Source organism: Cebus imitator, unplaced genomic scaffold (assembly GCF_001604975.1).
Source record: "Cebus imitator isolate Cc_AM_T3 unplaced genomic scaffold, Cebus_imitator-1.0 Scaffold547, whole genome shotgun sequence".
NCBI classification, from domain to species: Eukaryota; Metazoa; Chordata; class Mammalia; order Primates; family Cebidae; genus Cebus; species Cebus imitator.
In genome coordinates, this window is record NW_016107862.1 from 1206683 (window position 1) to 1212474 (window position 5792).

The 5792-nt window shown below is 42.3% G+C and overlaps 1 pseudogene; it reads right to left on the bottom strand.

The window, feature by feature from the left end:
• Positions 1–3279: 3279 nt before the first annotated feature.
• LOC108293782 lies at positions 3280–5309 on the bottom strand (annotated as a pseudogene).
• Between the last annotated feature and the right edge of the window lie 483 nt (positions 5310–5792).

The following is a 5792-nucleotide window of genomic DNA, read 5'->3' on the forward strand; positions in this document are numbered from 1 at the left end:
CTCTGTATTTTAAATAGTATCCTGGGCAGGACCATCAGTGGTAGAGATGTGTCTTATGAGGTCTCAACATGCACAGAGTTACATGTGGTGATTCCACTATTTCAGGTTGGAAAAACACCTCTTCAAAACCAGAGTTCATTTATAACGTGAGTATACTGGCCACTGAGCCCTGTAACCACTTGGCTCATTCTTTCAATGGTTTCTGGGGAAATCACTTTATCTTCCATTGATGCTTACAGTGGTTATTGACTGTTGCTTAACAAAAAATTCTCAAACTTGGTGGTATCAGAAAACAAACATTTATTATCTCATGGTTTCTATGGATCAAAAATCTGGGTGCAGTTTAACATTGGGCAGTCCTTGGTCAGGGTCTCTACTGAGGTTGTAGGCAAGCTATTGGTCAGGGCTGTGGTCTCATCTGAAGGCCAGAAAGAGTGAGAAAAAGGGAGGAAATCTGTTTCCAATTTTACTTATGCAGTTATTGGCAGGTCCTTCTTCACTGGGCTAAATCACAATGTGGTAGCTGACTTCCCACAGAAAGAGAGAACAAAGACAGTGGGAGTGAGAAAGCAAGAGTAAAAGAGAACAAGAGAGAGTGAGCAAGAAAATGTGCACCCATATGCACCCAAATGTGCACCAAAGATAGAGGCCACAATCTTTTTGTGATCTAATGTTGAAGTGACATCTCATCATTTTTTCATATTTGTTAGAAGCAAGTCAACTTCAGCACATAACCAAGGAGAGAAAATTACACAAGGATGTGAATACCAGAACCAAGAGTCATTGTGGACCATCCTAGGGAGTATTTGATCCACCATCCTGGGCAAATGGCAGAAATAAATTCCATACCAAACCGCCTTCACCACTATCCTTCCATTTCTACTTGGTTAAGTAAGCAGAGGTGAAGCTGGAGTGAACTCTGCATGTTTATGATAGTTAAACCAAGAGGACCAAAACAAAAGGAAATCTGCAAGTTTAGCGTGGGTCAGTGCTGGAATTTTCAAACATACAGCATGAGCTGTGAATATCATCTTAGGTATCAATGGTGAGACTTGATCAACAGGGTCACTCATTCTTTTTGTTCTTTGAAGAAGCGCACATTTCAAATAGCCTTGGGGACTATTGTTTTCAATTTCTATTTTTTCTGGCTCTAACTTGTGTAATCATATTCAGTTCTTCTTGAAAAGATATTTGAATTCCATGGCCTGACCTCAACTGCCACTTGCTCAGGGGCTAATACAACTGTATCTCCCATTTTCTTTGAGAGAGAGAGAGAGAGAGAGAGAGAGATAAACAACAAATATTGAGTAAAAAGTAAATGCATTTATGTATATTTTATGTATATATATATATATATATATATATATATAAATATGCAGTTGACTATTGAACTACACACATGGGTTTGAGCTGTGCAGGTTCACTTATAGGTGAATTTTTTTCAAGCAAATGCAGATTGAGGGATGCAAATCCTGGGTGTAGGGAGGGCAGAGTTTTCATGTACACAGGTTCTGTAGGGCCTACTCTAGGACTTGAGCATGTGGGGATTTTGGTATACGCTGGTGTCCACTCATGTACTGTGAACAACTGTGTGTGTACATGTATACGTGTATGTGTGTATATGTGCATGTATATATTTATATGTGTGTCTTTACATGTGCACATACACCACTCTTCCTTGGGACTATCTGGAGTGCCTTAGCTCACCCTCCATCTCCAGCTTAGCCTTGGGAGCAGAGCCTTCTAGTAATGTGAACAAAGCTAGGTTTCCAGACCCGACTAGTTTATCTGCTAGATCTACTGCACAGAGTTAAATCCAGCTTGCCATCTGGTTGCCAGATGCCCAGTGTGTTTTCCAGCATCTCAACTTGCTATTGAGTCACAGCCACAAACAAAAGCAGCAGATACAGCTGCCCAATGGCTGCTTGTAGGATGTAATGTTTTCTGTCCCTCCCCATGAAATCACTGGTGAGGAGGGAGTCCCCATTGTCATTTCAGCTGCCAAGACATTTCATGCTAATGACCTGTGAACGGGAAGTCGCTAATGATATGAAATCCCTTTTTATGGCCAGGGCTGGGCCAAGGCCACCAGAGGGGTGGTGGAGAGGTTCTTAACAGCGGAGGCTGGTTCCTCTGTTTGTGGAAGGTGAGAGAACAGGCCAATCCATAAACAGTGCCCAAGTACTCTGTAGGCATCAGCCTGTTTCCATAAGCCTCTATCCCCTTCCTCTTTGATGCCTCAAAATTTTAGATGGGAGCCTAAGTTAGTTAGGTTCAGAGGGAAATAGAAGGAGTAATACTTTTGGCAGATCACCTAGGAAAACTAAAAGTAATTCCCAAGGTACCTATTTGAATTAAGGAAAGTCCCATAAAAAATTGCTATTCCATTGGAGTCCACGTCCACTCTAATTCAAGCCAGCTGATGGCCTGAAGATGTGAATGAAGGGGTGGCCAACGGAAGTGCATGTGGGGCAGTGGAAAGACCCTTGCCTGGGAGTCAGAGAATCTGCTCCGTGTCTCACTTTGTTATTTTTGGCAGTGTGATCTTGTGTAAAACACCAGAATTTTCTGAGTTTTCTGAATTTTATATCCTTATCTACGTGATATCATTAGCTACTTAATTAGGTGAGATTACATCCAGAGAAAGGGATATTAAAATGCTGTCACTATTTAAAAAATGTATATGTTTTTACCATTCTCTCCCTGTGACAGAAATTCTGCTACCAGAGAGGTATGACTCTTTGGGATAAGGTTCTGTTCTCTTGGTGACATTTTAAAAAAGCAAATGTCTGAAAAAAGTAACACAGGATTTGTGAATGATCAGTCAATATATTTCTTTTCCCCAGTAAATGGAGTGTTTTTATTTGTTTTAGAGGGATTTCATTTAGACAACTAAAAACAATTAGAAGCAATATACAATGAAAGAGAAATTAAACTAGTTACTTTACTGTGTATTCCCCCTTCTTTACAACTAAAGCAAAAAACAAAACAAAACAAAACAAAACAAAAAACAGGCATTCTGCCTTAAGGAAAAAAGTCAGAAAAATAAGCCAATATATTTTCTCCAAAACAACATAAACAGCTACAAGAACCCTAACTGTAGTAAGAGAAATTGGATGTTGGCTTGTGTATGTTCACTAAAAAGATGACAGGCCACCGTGCTACAGGAGGGCCACTCCACCTTCCTTCATCAGATACTCCTGAGTTCTCAGTAGCACCAAGTTCGTTGTTCTAGCACCGGAGCGAATTCATTTTCCTCATTATTTACTGCTCGTTTTAGTCTGCAGTTTTATGCCAACTGCGGCGTGTGATTGACTCTCAGGCCTTAACATCAGGAGTTGAAGAATAGATGCAATCTGAATTCTCTGAAGCAGTTTCTTCGAGTTCCTCTTCTGTTGTCTCTGGAAAACCAATCTTGGGCTTTGCAGCTCACCACTGTCTTCTTCAGGAAGCACACATTTCCAGGCCATATGGTTTTCCTACCAGCGTTTGCCATAGTCTCAATGTTCTATCTTCAGAACCACAGGCACAGAGTTCTCCATCAGGACTAAATCTCACATAGTGAATAGGACTGAAGTGTTCCTTGTAGGATTCTAATTCTTCTCCACTATTATGATCATACTTATAAAGTTTAAAAACTTCATCACCTGCAACAAGAAATTTTTTCTCAGGATGAAGAGATGCAGAATTGATGTTTGCAGGAGCTTCAAAAGGTTTCAGTGGGTCCAAACTTACTGCACTATGAAAAACAATAGATTGTACATAAGTTACAACTGAAATCTCTCCCTCAGGAATATATTCCATGCTACTAACAGACATATTAAAATTTAGAGATTTCACTTCTGTCATGGTAGCATGATCCCAACGTCGAAGTTTTGTCATCAGCAGAAAGAATCTGTTTATCCTCACTGCACCATAGAGCCTTTTTTATATGAGGAGTGTGACCACTCATTTCCTTAGGTTCTGCTTCGGGTTTGTTCAAGTCATACATGCATACAGTTTGTCCTGTCCCACAGTTAACAAATAATGACTATCCTACTTGAAATCCACAGTCTTGACAAGATGTTTAGAACCAGGGTCATCGATTCATCTCCTGAGACGGCATCCCACACTTTGGCTCTGAAATCTGCAGCTGCTATAGCTGCTTTGGTGGCATCTTTATTCAGTGGTGCACCCTAAACAGCACCTTTATGACGCAAAAATGTTCCAATCCAGTCTCCTGTATCTCCCTGGTGTGGCATAGGTTTATCATCTTTGCAAGCGCCGATTAAGAAATACCCATAATGTGGCTGGGTACGGTGGCTCACACCTACAATCCCAGCACTTTGGGAGGCTGAGGTGTGTGGATCATGAGGTTAGGAGTTCAAGACCAGTCTGGGCAAGATGGTGAAACCCTGTCTCTACTCTAAAAATACAAAAATTAACCAGGTATGGTGGTGTGCACCTGTGATCCCAGCTACTCAGGAGGCTGAGGCAGGAGAATCACTTGAATCCAGGAGAAGGCGGTTGCAGTGAGCAGAGATCACACTACTGCACTCCAGCCTGGCAACAGAGTGAGACTCCATCTCAAAAAAAAAAAAAAAAAAAAAAAAAAGAATCTTTTTAAATGTTTTTAAGAAATTGTGGTAAATTAACATGTCGCTTTAGATTAGGACAGTTTAGCTCCTAGTGTTGCTTAGAAAATGCCACTTACGGCCAGGTGCGGTGGCTTAAACCTGTAACCCCAGAACTTTGGGAGATCAAGGAGGGTGGATTACCTGAGGTCAGGTGTTTGAGACCAGCCTGGCCAACACGGTGAAACCTCTTCCCTACTAAAAATACAAAAAATTAGCCAGGCGTGGTGGTGCGCGCCTGTAATCCCAGCTATTCGGGAGGCTGAGGCAGGAGAATTGCTTGAACCTGGGAGGCACAGGTTGCGGTGAGCCAGGATTGTGTCATTGCACTCCAGCCTGGGCAACAAGAGCAAAACTCTNAAAAAAAAAAAAGAAAAAAAAATACCCATAAGGTGTGGTGCCACTGAGGGCCAAATCAACCACAGGCTGCATGTGGCCAGAGCAGGTGAGCAGTGTCTGTCTCATTGCCATGGCTGGGTGAACTCAGCATCCACACTGGCGAGCTTAGAGTCGTTGTTGTCATTTCTCTCCTCTGCTGCAGTGCCTCGGGCTCCTTCAGGCCCCACCCTGATACTGGGGTTGGGCTGGGAAACAGGAAAAGGAGGGCAATCTGGTGGCACTGAGGTTAGAAAGGGGCGAAGGAGGAGTCAGGGAGTCTGTGACAGAGGGAAAGGAAGAAAGTGAGTATCTTAAAGTACTGAAGTAATAGGGATGCCAAAGAATAAAGGATTTAGAAGAAACAGGATGCTATTGTTAAAGAACAAAAATGTACTTAGAAGTCTGATCACAGGGAGAAGGGGACCCTCATGGCAGGGAGACCACTGGCTTAGAGTCTGATGTTTGAGTTAAAATCTCTCTTGCCAAGGAGTAAGTTCTTGTTTCCTGTTCACCAATATTTTCCACAGCTTATTGTGGTGCTTGGTGTACAATAGTTGCTCAATGAACACTTGTAGAATAAAAGTTGCATTTTGCTGACTTTGCCTTTTTGCCCAGGGTCAGCCATCAATCACCTGACTAATGGGCTTTGGGGACACTTCTGCATACACTCCCTTCCCTTCTCCTGTGTTATTTCTGAGGTGGGTGCAAACCCCCACATCTCTGGCTTTCTGAATTACCAGAAGCCCCAAACAGAGGTGTATGTGGTATGGCCCCTCCTAAAGACAGGCCAGTCCCTCATCC